The sequence below is a fragment of the Stegostoma tigrinum genome, chromosome 30, assembly GCF_030684315.1.
Source record: "Stegostoma tigrinum isolate sSteTig4 chromosome 30, sSteTig4.hap1, whole genome shotgun sequence".
Taxonomy (NCBI): Eukaryota; Metazoa; Chordata; class Chondrichthyes; order Orectolobiformes; family Stegostomatidae; genus Stegostoma; species Stegostoma tigrinum.
The window spans coordinates 36,140,487-36,154,829 of NC_081383.1; the positions used below are offsets into that span (position 1 = coordinate 36,140,487).

Consider the following 14,343-nt stretch of genomic DNA (forward strand, 5'->3'; position numbering starts at 1 on the left):
AAATGAGTGTCAAAGTTGTTGGGGCCGGGTGGTATCAGGGAGGATTGTTGCAATAGAGGGTGGAGGGACTCAGTGCTGGGGCGGTTAGGCATCAGGCTGGCTTGTGGAGAGTATAAAGATGGTGAAGGGCTGGGTGACATGTAAATATAATGAGGGAGCCAATCTTGCAGGTGAGGGCATGGGATACTGCAGGCAGGGGACTTACAGGCAGTCATCGCCTCTGTGATCTCCACGGGGAACTGTGCCGCTTGACAGTAGGCATTACCAAACTGTAGTGACCGAGCTTAGGCAGGGGGCAAGGTGGAACATTGGAATCTGAGTTTGATGATGTGGCTGTTACCGTATCGGGGCTCAGTCAAGACGGGCAGCCCAGGGAGAGCAGGTTAAGGGGCATGGGGGTTCACGAGATGGATGGACCTGACAAACAAGTGGAGCCTGGTATTCATGGCGTCCAGTCTGACCTGCCCTGGCTTCCACATCTGTCAGTTCCTATGTATAAAAATGACTGGGATCACATCTGGGTGGGTGAGGTCAGTGCCAGTTTGATGGGGGCAAAAAGGGCTCCATTATTAAATGGCATCACATCATTTGCTTCACATCATCCCATGTGAAGTGCACCCTGTGTACGTGTGTTGGGTGCAAATGCTGACCACATGCAATGACCACCATGTCAGTGTCCTTGCAAACTGCAGATGGACATCTCAATGTTGCAGAAGTGATCACAGCTGAACTTAAGAGAGACACCTGTGGGTCACAGAGCACCCAACTTATGCAAGGTAGCAAATAAGCACAGAACCCATTGCCCAGACACCTGACCCAGACGTATTTTGTAAGACTCTAACATGCAGCACCTGAAGAGTTTGCAGCTGTAGGGTCCCTCAGGGGGTGTACAAGACACAGAACAGCCAGGGTCTTTCAGCCTCAATGTGTGGGGCTACCATGTCCCAAGGCACCAGCACAGAATTGTGTCAGCCTCTGGATCAGCACCTACAAGCTGAAGGCCTCCTATCCCTGTTCCTGTGAAGGTGACAGCGATGTTGGATTTCTTTGTGACTGGCTCCTTCTAGAGAACAGGGTGATCTGTGTGTGATCTCTGTCATCCACACACAGATACATGAAGACAGTGATGGCAATGGTGCCAGGGATGCTGCTCCATTTTGGGGATACTTGGTCTGTGGCAAATTCCCAGTGAGCAGTAGAATCCGGCTAATGTTCGACAGGAGGGATACCATAAAGGAGTGGCCAGTAATTGATAAGGCAGATTTGAACGATAGCACAAGGAAGCCGCTTGGCCTCATGGAGAAAAGTCTACCATGAAACTCAACAAAACTTACAATTTTGACAAAACAAAGTACATAATTTACCTTTACTCTTTCCTTCCATTCACAGGGAGATTTTAAATACATTGGTGCAAGAAGTGACCATGCCACAGACTCCTAACAGTGTTGGTGAGCTAACTTAAACTGTGATGTTTCCGTTATTTAAACGGGTGGAGCTAAATCTGAGATATTTGGATAAGGTTGCAGTAAAATAACATTATATTGAGCTTGACTCTGCTCTGGACAGTCCCTCTGCTTAAAATAACAGGCCCCAGTTCTGGATGGGAGCCCAGGTGTTTGTTCATTTCACCCACAGGGAGCAACTGGATTGGACGGCACATACCACACTCAAATACTAAAAGCTAACTGGCTGGAACTGACAACTCAACAGCTTCTGTTAAACCCCTGTAACAGTTTGCTGAGGTTCAACACATTCTCAATATTCTGTTTCCATGAAAATAACAGATATACTTATTGAATAAATCTCATTCAGCAGTTTGCACAATATTGTTAACTGTGTAGCTAGTCAGCTGCTGGTCAATAGCAGGTTAGAGTATGATAGTTAGTTGGCAAACTAGTGCATCAGTAACTAGTCACACATTCAACTCTTTCCTGTTCACACAAACTTTGACAGAGCTACTTTATCCACGGGTTAACTGAAGGGTTTCACCACTACATTCGGCTGCATTTACCCACAGGAGAGGGATACAGGCATTGGGAATGTGACTGTGTTCCAACCCCTGTCATTACTGCATACAATTCTGCAAGGATTTTAAACTTGAGAGGACTTTTTCACACACAGGGTGGTGCATGTATGGAATGAGCTGCCAGAGGAAGTGGTGGAGGCTGGTACAATTACAACATGATAAATGGCATCTGGAGGGGTAGAAGATTGGAAGGGTTCAGAGGGATATGGGCCAAATGCTGGCAAATGAGATTAAATCAGATGTGACCCCTGGTCGGCTTGGACATATTTGACCGAAGGGTCTGTTTCCATGCTCTATGACTCCATGTGCCAGCTCTATGATTTTGGGATTCTGACAGAGGTGTCCTCTTAATTCACCTGGAGTCAGGTTCCTTGTGGATTGTGGGTATCGGCTGAGCCTTTAAAACTAGAAACAAGCTTCCAGCGTGAGAGGAGCATCAGGAATGGGGAAGACTGAGAAGGTGCTTCCACAGGGACGCGTTTTCACTGCCCACTTTCAAATCTTTATGAAAACATGGCTGATTTAGGCCCCACACCTCAGGAAGGACATACTAGCCCTGGAGCATGTCCAGCGGAGATTCACACGGATGATCCCTGGAATGGTAGGTTTAACGTATGATGAACGGCTAAGGATCCTGGGATTCTACTCATTCGAGTTTAGAAGGTTGAGGGGAGATCTAATCAAAACTTACAAGATAATGCATGGTTTAGAAGGGGTGGACGCTAGGAAGTTGTTTCCATTAGACGGGGTAGATAGGATCCGTGGGCACAGCCTTAAAATTAGAGGGGTTAAATTTAAAACTGAAATGAGACGATATTTCTTCAGCCATAGAGTGGTGGGCTTGTGGAATTCATTGCCGCAGAGTGCAGTGGAGGCCAGAACGTTGGATGCCTTCAAGGCAGAGATCGACAAATTCTTGATCTCAAAAGGAATCAAGGGCTACGGGGAGAGTGCAGGGAAGTGGAGTTGAAATGCCCATCAGCCATGATCTAAATGGTAGAGTGGGCTTGATGGGCCGAATGGCCTTACTTCCACTCCTATGTCTTATGGTCTTATGGTCAGGCCCCCAGAGGCTGGATGCAGTGTAGGCCCGTCACAGGGCAGCATTAGGCTGCACTTCTTGCCAGGCAGGCAGGATGGGACACCATAGGGATCGAAACAGGCCCCGACCAGAACTGGAATTTGGAGATGTACTGGAAACTTCTCGTCGATGTCCATCAGTTTGGTGATAACAGGACCCGTACACAACCAAAGATGCCACCTCCCCGTCTGGTTCCCAGCCCCACAATGTCTCTGCCTCCAGTGGGCTGCAAATGGAATTAGGACCATGTATTCAGTCAATGTCCTACGTTTAAGAGTTTCCTGTATCACGTTTCAAATCTATTTTCTTGCAGGGATCTAATAGAACAGGCAGAGTAGCAATTTCTGTGACAGAAAAGTTTCATAACGTGCAGTTTTTATCATAGATTGTCTATGAACAGAGCAACAAATAATTTACACCACAGAGTTTTTATTTGATTGTAGGTGTGAAGAACAATTGGCTAGAAGAAGCAGCAAACATAAAGAGCAATGGGAAATATGAGACAACAAACGCACTTCAGTTTAAAATGTGAGAGTTTCCAACAGGACTGAGGTGTCACTGCATGAAGCTGACTCTCGGAGCCTGAATGGGCGGGTTTCGGATCCTTGCTCTGGTTGGTCAGTGGGAATCGCCCTCACTTGCTCGGATTTCCTTCCTGTTGTGAATAGCTCCGCAACTGGCTTCAATGGGCAGCTGCTGCCACAGTCTGTCCCAGGTACAGTCGCAGAAGGCAGGCAGCTCTCTGACAGAAATGATACGGATCTTGTGCTTTCTCTGTTTCCTGGCACTGTGGCTGGGCTGTAAGTAAAACACTGCTCCTTGCACAGCAGCAGGTTGGGGGTTTGCTGTCTCCTTCGAAAGGGCCCACTTCTGATGTTTTTCTCTTTGCTGTTTTACCCGTGGACAGTGCCAGACTCTGACTCAGCCTGCACACCTGACTGTGATACCGGGAAACACCGCCTACTCGGCTCTTACATTGGAAGACCTGATAGCTATGCTGTGGCTTGGTACAAGCAGACGCCAGGATCAACTCCGCAGTGGATCCTGTACTACTATTACTCGAATAGCGCTCCTACCTATGGGCCTGGGTTTAGCATCGACAGCCAACAGCGGTCACAACATTACAACTTAATCATCAAAAACGTGAAGGTGGATGATGTCGCCGTCTATTCCTGTGCAAAGTGGGTTTCCTCAGCTAGTGCTTATGTGTCACAGTGACAGAAGGTAAAACAAAAACTAACATCAGGAAATGTACACTATCTTTGCATTGGATCAAATATTCCTGTATTGTACACTTCATAAGTTACTTTAATGTTGTCTTTCTGTACAGTATTTAATAATTGTTATTACTGCATAATTGATAACATCCTGAGTCATTGCCCACTGTTGGGTGTTGATGACGTTTTAATGCCAGTGTGTGGATGTTGTTGTGAGGTTATTCCTTACTGTCCCCCACCAGCTGGGACACTGGAAACACATGATCAGTGCTGGCGCTGGAGCATCTGAAGGTGTTTTGTGTCCAATTGCAGGATCCTGGATAATTTGTGTGGACTGAACAGTAGAAACATCAGACTGTGTGGGTGTTTGGGCAAGGGACCAAGCTGTTTGCAGGTAAATGGCTGTAAATTTCTTCCTGTGGATATTAACTGTGTGAATTTAGTCACTGAAACTTGATTATTTCTATCTGCCTATGACTTAACCTTTGTGAAACTTTGTTTCTCCAGACTCTAGAATCAGAAGCAGAGCAATGATTCTTCATGCTGCATGTCTCAGTTTGTGCTGTTTCTAATGTTGACAGTCACTTTGTAACTTTGTGTCTGATATTGTCTTGTTCATAAGTGCCCTGATTTGACAAGCTCACTTTTGACTTCTCAAGCATTAGTTGCTATATATTTGGAGAATTTTTTTTTTAATGATAATACATGGTCTAATTCTTTTTCAAACCTTCAAATGCAACGCTGGGAAAGGTTTCAATTGGAATTCTCTCCTTGGTGCAGTTGTTTCTGTTTTAAGGTTTTCAACATTTACTTGCACTAGTATGAGTTAAATCCAAGAAAAGAAGTGTCATTTGCTTTTTCTATTTACATTCAATGTCTTGAAGGTTCTCATGTTGAACTAAATAATTGAACCTTTGTAACTGCTATGCAACGAAACAGCACTCAGCAGGGTGCTTACACGTGACTCGTTCTTTTGGCAGTCATATTAGGAACAATCCTTTCAGAAACTAAGCACAGCTCATGCAGTGTTCTGTAAAATGCCACCTAGTTCCTGAGTCACTATCTTTCTTCCGATCCCCTCTTCCCCTCAATTATTGTCATCCTATTGCTAAATATGTCAGTGCTGTTTAATATCCTTCCACTGAACTGGCAATCCCATTATGTTTACTTCTGAAATTACTCCACGTAGGCCGGTATTTGCAAGTTAGCCCTTATTTACACGTGCATGGTACTTGACGTGGGTCTGGCTTCCTCCTCCAGCTCTGAGCGGACAGGATGTCTGATGCTCCTCTTCATATCCATTAGCCCAGGCTCCCTGATTTTTGGATCATGTTAACAGCACTACTGAGGGAATTCATATTCTGAGGTCCCGCTGGCTGACCTCTCCTGGAGATGTTAGGCTGGTTCTGTTTTGAGTTGTACCCACTCGTGGGGTGTTTTTGTACCTCGTCTGATTCCTCCGACTCAGTCTTTGAATACTGGCTTCATGGACCAGACCGTATCCTGCCTCTTGTACCCAGAGCCCGTCAGAAGAAATTCATCCTCTTCAAGTGATAAAGACATTGAGGCTGCGAAATCCTCCGTGCCCATCTCAGACTCCGAGTGGTCTTTGACACCTGACAGATGGGGAGAACCCACGGGTACTTCCAGCCTTTCTGGCTGTTCAGAGGGGCTGGGCATGGTTTTTGTTCCTGCCCTGTTTGTAGCTTTAGGGTGATCTGTGCTTGTTCAGGACTGCGACACCTACCCAAACTTTGTATGTGACCAGATCTGAGCTTGTGTCAAACATGTCTCAGCCATACAGGGCCATTTCTGTGCTTTCAGCACCAAACGCCATCCCCTGAAGTAAACAATCTCCCTCCCTTCGTGAGAATCTTGTGTCCAGCACTGGGTCTTCCTGATGACGTTTCACTTACCCCCACCCAGGTCCTGGAAGACAACCTGGTGCGGAGTCTTCTGCTCAATAGCAAAGGCTGGCATAGTCCATGTGTAACTGAGTTCAAGGTTGACCTGGCCATTCCCGCAAATGTTGTGGGCAGCTGCTGGTGATAATGTTTTGTCCTTGTTAGCAGCCTGGGCACAGCCCCGCCAATGCGACTGTCTGTCTGTATCCAATCCTGGCCACCAGACATAACTTCTTGCCAACATTTTCAGTTTGGAAATCCCTGGATGACAGGTGTAACTCAACCCAATCTAATGGTGACCCTTACTCAGGGCAATCGCTCTCTTGCTCCCCATAATAATAATAATATGCCGTCCTCTTCCAGTGATCTGCTCTGTCTGGGTCCAGAAAGACTTCCATTGTGGTTGTGATGGCCTCATCATCACCGACTGCATCAGTTTTGCCAAGACAGGATCTTCTTGTGTCCTCGGTCTGATTGTTGTCAGTGGCAAGTAGAAGGGTGTCCAGAAAGTTGAAAACCAGAAACAGACTCTTCCAGTGGCGGACCCGCCAGTGGGAGGTGGCTCAAGGCATCCACGTTTGTGACTTGGTCTCCCCGACGGTGTTCTTCCTTGTAAATGTACGCACTTAAGATGGAAGACCACTGCTCAATTCGACCTGAAGCTATGTGTGCGATGTCTGTGTCGTCTTTTCAGTCTATTTGTGGTCTGTTACTGTTACTGTTATTGGTGGAACCTTCTCCTGTAGATGACTGTCGAACCTTCCTTCTGTATCAGGGAGTGTTTGTGTTCGGCATGAGCCCAGGTCTGGGAAGCGTATGTTACTGGGTGTTACTCCTGCTTTGGGCCATCTGTGCACCAACACTGCCCTGATACCGTACGGGTGTTAGCACCATATCTCACGTGGGATCACCATGTGCCAACACCTTTAGCAGATGATAGATGCTCCTTCATTTTGTTGAAGATGAGACTACTTCCAAGGCTGATCCTTTCTCAGTAGGTTATGAGTGAAATTTCTGCAATAATTCACCAATCAAAGAAAGACCTAAGCTCCAGTACAGATGAGAGCTGCAGTGCCTTTGATCACCCTCCCTTTGCCTTCCAAAGGGTGTAACTAGTCTTGTTGACACTGTTGCCCAAGTAAGTCACTTGGAGTATCTGGAACACATTTTTTCCCTTCTAGGGTGTGCGTTTACGACTAACTTGTCTGCATTGGTCTTCCCTGCTTATTAGCATGTCCTCCAGATACATGGCAACATCAGGTAGACCTTGTTAAATATTCTGCATTCCACCGTCTGCTGGAAAATGGCACGCACTGATACCTGAAATGGCAGTCTGATATATTGGTACAAACTGTTTATGGGTATTAATTGTAGCATCGTCCTGGGAATCCTCATGTAACCAGAATTGCAAGTATGTGTGGCTCACTCAATGTGGTGCTACCGAGCACAGTCAGCCTGGTGAGGATCCCCCCACGAGGGATACAAATTCCCAGCTTTAAACGCAGTTTGTACTCGCACATCTGAGGGATTTAACTTGATTCTTCAGGCCTCAATCTTTAATGATTCTGACAACGACAGAACACAGAGCACCAGAACAGGCCCTTCGGCCCTCGATGTTGCACCGGCCTGTGAACTAATCTAAGCCCATCCCCCGACACTATCCCATCGTCATCCATCTGCTTATCCAAGGACTGTTTTAAATGCCCCTCATGTGGCTGAGTTATCTACATTGGCAGGCAGGGCGTTCCACACCCTTATGTTGTGTCTTCTCCTTGACCAAGGAAGCCTGCCTCTCAACACAAACTATTGCATTGATATGGCTCCTGATCTAGGAGGCTCATGGAAAAATTTTTCCAAGTAAATTTACTGTGCCAATATTTTGTCAAAGGCCAACTAGGAAGAGTGTTAGGCATTTGGTAAACACTTTTTCCATTACGACATCACTTGTCAAGCCCTTGGTTTTTCGCCACCTCAAATTCTCCCAATACATGCTGGCACTCTCCCTCACCCTCCTTTCATCTCAAGACTGCAAGGAGCAATGTTGCTTTTGATTTTTGAGGCTGGAGCTGAACTTCTCGGATGAATCCGCTGACTATAATCGCTCTGTAGTGGGTTGGTGGTAGCAGTGACAGCGCAGAGAAAGGGCTGGTTGTTGAGTTTGTTGCTGGGCTTCTGTTGAGTTTCATTGCTAACACCCAGACCAGAGACTTCACCATGTGCTCACTGCTGGATATAATGTTAATGTTGCTGCATTGTGTACTGTGCCAGCAGCCATTCCTCATCCAGAGGACTGAGGGGAATCAAGGTGCTGTCGACGCTTGGGAAAGGAGCGTTTGAGATGAAGCAAGAAATTCTTTTATTCTCAACTTGAAGGATAAAGGGCTAATTGCAGCATTTTCCTAGACCATTCCATGTCCTGTTCCTCATTAGTCTGTCGAGGTCAGGACGACACCCAAAACCCTCACTCCAGGCTGTAGAGAGGGTTGAGATACTTTTTATTCCTGAATGCCAGTGGTGGGCATTGAAGCAGCACAGAAGTGCCACTGGGGTTTGATCAGCAACGAGCTCCAGATTTCCTCCTCCTTTCATTCAAGGACACTGAGATGAATGGCAGTGTCGGTGCGGCTCTCACCTGGGATCAACCAACTGAGCACAGGCTGATATACAACCACTGAGCTGGAAGTGAATTTACCCGCAGTGAGTGTTCTAATCCACAGAAACACCAGGATAACTGGTTTCACGTCAAAATTACCACTTCCCCTTTTCACAAATCTCAACGCTGTCTTAATGGAGGGATGCTCACTCTCGCACAATAACTTTTTTTTTAACGATTGAAGCTCAGTTTTTGGAAGCAGCAACATTTTAAAGCTGTTGTTGTTAAATTGAAATGACGCTTTTTTTTTGTTTCGCTAACTTTGATTCTCTCACTCACTTGCAGCTCAGCAACTCCCTGACCCTCTAGTGAAACTGCTTGGGCCTTCAGCTGAGCTGTCCAGTGAAGGAGCCGGCACATTAGTTTGTCTGGTCAGCAAACTGTCCATGGGCTTTGCAGTCAGCTGGACAGTAGATGGGAGTCCGACGAGCAGTGAGGTCCAAACCAGCTTGGTGTCTCATGACCCAGACAACAGCTTCAGTCTCAGCAGCTACCTGACCGTTCTTGGCAGTGATCGGAGCAGTGGGAAGGTGTACTCCTGCACAGTGCAACAAGGGACAGCTTCAAAAACAACCGCAACGGTCTCTCAGTCAGGCTGTTAAATAAGTTTCATTTGTGCCTGCTGTCTAACCTTAGCCATAAGATGTCACTTATCTTCCAGCCCTTCACCATTACCCACCCTCTCCCTCTGGAACCTCTGCACTTTGTGTTTCTGTACCACTTTGTGTGATTGTGCTGTACCATAAGACATAGGAGTGGAAGTAAGCCCATTCAGCCCATCAAGTCCACTCTGCCATTTAAATCATGGCTGATGGGCATTTCAACTCCACTTCCCTGCATTCTCCCCATAGCCCTTGATTCCTTGTAAGATCAAGAAATTGTCGATCTCTGCCTTGAAGACATCTAACGTCCTGGCCTCACTGCGCTCCCTGGCAATGAATTCCACAAGCCCACCACTCTCTGGCTGAAGAAATTACTTTGTTGGTAAACAGCTCTTGCAGCCTTGTGTGAATATGTGACTAGCCACCTAAGTAACCAGGTTTCATTCTGGGATCTGATCTATCCAATATCACTGTCAGCTAGATTTATAACAAAGTGGGGTGTCTTAGGGGATTGATATTCATTGAATTTAAGGAGTAACTACACCTCTTAAAGAAATGAGTGCAGAGTGGTACTAGACACAAACAAGAGTGTCATGAAGTTCACTGTATAGATTGACCTTTTGAAATGGTAGTGAATATAACTATGATTTTTCTGTGAATAGAAGATATATCTGGATCATTTGAAGTATTTGAATTGGGCTAAAATGAGAGAGTTTGCAGATAAATTTTAAGGTAAAAAGAAACAGTAGGCTCACATTAGGATGAGAGATTGTCAGTAATTACTCAGTGCTTAGAAAAATGTTTTACTTCATTTGAAAAATATACAGGCAAACAGAGTAGCAAAATATGCTTCGCCTTATTGAAAATTTTGGCAGGTACAGCTACTAATGGAGAACACTAGCTTGCCAGAAGAATAATCTGCAGGCTGTGAAATTATTAAAAAAAAAATTCAATGCTCATGAGCTTATCCTGAAGCTTACAAATTGCCCACTCAGACATTTGTAGAATTTCAATGAAAAATAAACATAATGGGATCAATAGTTTCGATCATTGAAGTTACAGTAACAGTTCTTGAGGAAGTTAGGGGAATGATGATTCTGGAAAAATTGAGAAACAGTATTCTAGCAAGTCTTAAAATTTATTTTGATGAGCATCAAAGATCTGAGAAGCAACTCTGGCAGATGTGTGCAATACTTCACACAGACAATCTTGTAAACAGGAAATAACTTGGAAATTCCATTATTGGGCTCAGTCTTCATTAATGTAAATGAAGAGGACAAAGATAAAGAGGATGAAGTTGTTACATTTAGTCCATCTTCTTTCATAGAAATACAACAAATGGATCTTAAACTGCGAGATTTATACCAACAGCCATTCAGAAATTGAGTCTGCACTAATATTTGAATGTTATTATTTAAAAGTTAAAATACTAATGAGAGAATGAATAATAGTTCAGTAGGTGATCGTCCTGAATATCATAATAAACTTTTATGAATTGCTCACAATAGATCACTTACATATTAGGAAAACATAGCCAACAATACTGAAACATTTTTTGGCTAGAATTACATAAGATGAGGTGAAATTTTGCCAGACATGCCATCATAGCACGTCGTGGGAAACCCCAAACATCAAATAAACCTCAAACCTGAAATACAGCATCAGCTTTCAAAGAACAATTCAGCAGGACTGTGTATGACCCCTATCTAAAGCGTGGAGTGGGAATCAGTATCTTTTAGCATTAACACCATAAGATGTAGGAGCAGAATTCAGCCCATCAAGTCTGCTCTGTCATTCATGAAATTCATGGTTGACCTGAAAATCCTCAACTCCACTTTTTTGCCTTTACCCAAAAATCCTTTATTCTGTTTGCCTCAGCCTTGAATACAATTAATAACTCAACCTCTATAGCTTTTTGCAGTAAAGAATTCCACAGATTCACAACATACAATAGGAGAGATTTCTCCTCACCTCTGATTATGCCAGAGAGCATAATTTGAAAATAAGGGGCTGAAAATTTAACACAAGTTATCTCTTCAGCCTATTATCCACAATCTCAAGGAGCACAGAAAAGATGGTATAAAACTTCAAAACTTATTGTCAGAAATGTCCCAATGGCTGGAATAAAGGGATTCCCTTGTTACTATCTGCTGTTAGAAATGTCCCAAATGAGTCAATTGGATTCCATCCTTCTGAATTGATACATTGACTGTGTAGAGAGGATGCCTTAAATTGATAAAGGCAAATTTATCAGTCAAAACTCAGACATTGTGCTTCCAACCTACTTTTGTACTACGTTTCAGACAGAAACCAAAAACATGCAAGGTGACAAAAAAATGTGAAAAATGTCAACAATCAATGAAAACGATGAGACAGTGAAAGGCTAAGCTCAGAAGTAAGTTACTGGAAACAAAGGCATATTATTGCCTGTCTCTGTTTAATCATTAAAAACAATCAGAATGTCTAAAATCAAAAAGAAATTCAATGGTGTGAATTGTTACTTCAGAAAAGTAGAAAGATCAGTGAGCGCAATTTATTATGATGGCAGGAAGACAGTCAGGAGAAAAATATATATTTACAGTCGTGAAAAAAATAGGACATGAGCCCAGCCTGTACTGTTGGGATGGGTTTAACTTGAATCTATCTGGGGTCAGGATCCTAGCTGAAAGGCTAAACAGGGTGGTCACAAAGACTTTAAATTAGTTAAAGGGGGGGTGGGCTCAGGAGAGGTTATTAAAGTTTCCAGAACAAGTAACAGGTCAGACAGTATGGAAAGGATCAGGAATCTAGCTTTAGGAACAGATTAGGGGACAACTGGAGTGGACTGAGGGTGTTGTACTTAAATGCATGCAGTGTGCGAAACAAGGTAAATTAGCTTGTAGAGCAGATTGAAACCGAGTATTAATGCCAATGACTTTGGTACGGATGTCATTTTACTACAAGATGAGCAGATGGTGATAAAATGGCCAGTCAGCTTTTTCTCAAAAAGTGAATGCATGTTAACAGAAATATCGAGCAGTGGAAAAAGAGACCTTATGCTAGCTTTAAGCCAATTTGAAATGTGTGCATTTGAAAAGTTTGAAGAGGCTATTATTTATAGGGGCTATAATCCTTTAGTTTCTTTGAAGACATTTTGTGACAGAGATTGTTTCATTGGCACTTAATATTACACCCATACAATTTAAAAATCATTCATGTGGCTGACAAGGACAGTTTTATAGTGGACATGTTGTTCAGGGCAATAACGAAAGAACCTGAATGCTACGATCAAAATGGATTAGGGTAAATATGGTTGTTCTGAAAACCAATGTGTTTAATGTATGTATATTATTACTATCAATCTAACATTGGAATAGTGCTAAAATAACTTTGATAGAAAGGGAAAATACCTCCATGCTAATTTTTCATCTTTTGAGAGTAGAATCATCACCATTTTTGGAATTTGAATTTTTAAATAAGAAAGAGGCAAATGGATTTTAATCAGTTCTATGAAGCTATTTATTTTTTTAAAACAAGAAAGTCATTTGAAGCAGTAACCCAACCACATCAAATCAAGAAAGCAATGACTAGAGTCAAATGGGAAAGCCCTGGAGTGTTAATGAAAAAATATTTCTACTGTTGAGTGTATGACAGAATAAACACATCAAGGCTATCAGTTTGGTTTTAACTTCAGAACAGAGTGTTCAGGGTGTAAGATTAGAAGAAATTGTTCAGTTCAGTTTAGAAGGGAGCAAGATAATCAAGTTTTACTTCAAGGGAGCCAGTCACCATAGCCAAAGTGTTTCAGTCTGTGGTGTTTCCAAAATGTTAGAGTTTGGATGGAAATCTTCAAGATATTGGAACTAAAAAGTTTAGGCCATTAGAATGATGACAGTTTTGTATTAGCAGACATGAAAGGAATCAAAAATTTATCCCCAGAGTCCAAGTGAAAGAAGCTAGGAAGAGTCAGTTAAATAAAGATATTGAGTTGAAATAGGAGAAAAATCTGGAGTACTTACGAAACGAAACATTCGGGTAACAGGTTGAAAATGCTTTGTTGTTTGTAGTACGTGTTTCTAACCGCTGTTTTTCTTTGTACAACAAATTTACATTTTGTTGTTAAAAAGTATCTACAGCCTCATGTACACATGGTTCAATGATAAACCACTATTGTAACTAACTGCAAATAATAAACATCTATCCAACAAGCCTGGTTTGCTTCTGGATTTTGAAAGGTCCAGTATTACCTTTGACTAGGATCATAACATGTCAACTGGAACGCTGAAATATCCAGAACTGCTTTTTCTTAACTCAACATATTTTTGGACAGTTCTTTGATGTTCCAATCATCATCATCCTAGTCATCAGACAAATGATAGTGTTGTCATCAGAATGGAATCAAATAGCATTTGCTCAGTTAAAAGCTGCTCACTAATGTTTGGTTTGAATTCCAAACAGCTACTGCTGTTTACACCCTTAGTATGGAAAAACTGAACTGTAGAATCAAGGTGAAAGAGACCGCCTTGACTTCAAAATAATCTCTGAGAGAGTGTGGCACCTGTAGTCCTAGCAAAACTGGAATCAATGAGGATCAGGAGAAAACTCTCCATTAGTTGGAGTCATATCATCATAGCCAAAGTGTTTTAGCTTGTGGTGTTTCCTAACCAACAGCAAAATTTTCAAGTGATTAGAATTTAACAAAGGAAGATGGCTGAGCTCAATCATCTCAGTCCTAGGACATCTTTGCAGGGGCTCCTCCAGATAATTTGTTATGTCCAAACATCTTTAGCTGTTTCACACTGATCTTCCCTCCATCGTCAGGTCAGATCCAGGGATGTTTGCTGGTGATTGCATCTTGCATGATTCCTCAGATATTGAAGC

At 43.2% G+C, this 14,343-nt stretch overlaps 1 pseudogene; it reads left to right on the top strand.

Moving 5' to 3' along the window:
- Window positions 1–392: 392 nt before the first annotated feature.
- Window positions 393–13,662, top strand: LOC125465668 (immunoglobulin kappa light chain-like; annotated as a pseudogene).
- Window positions 13,663–14,343: the final 681 nt, after the last annotated feature.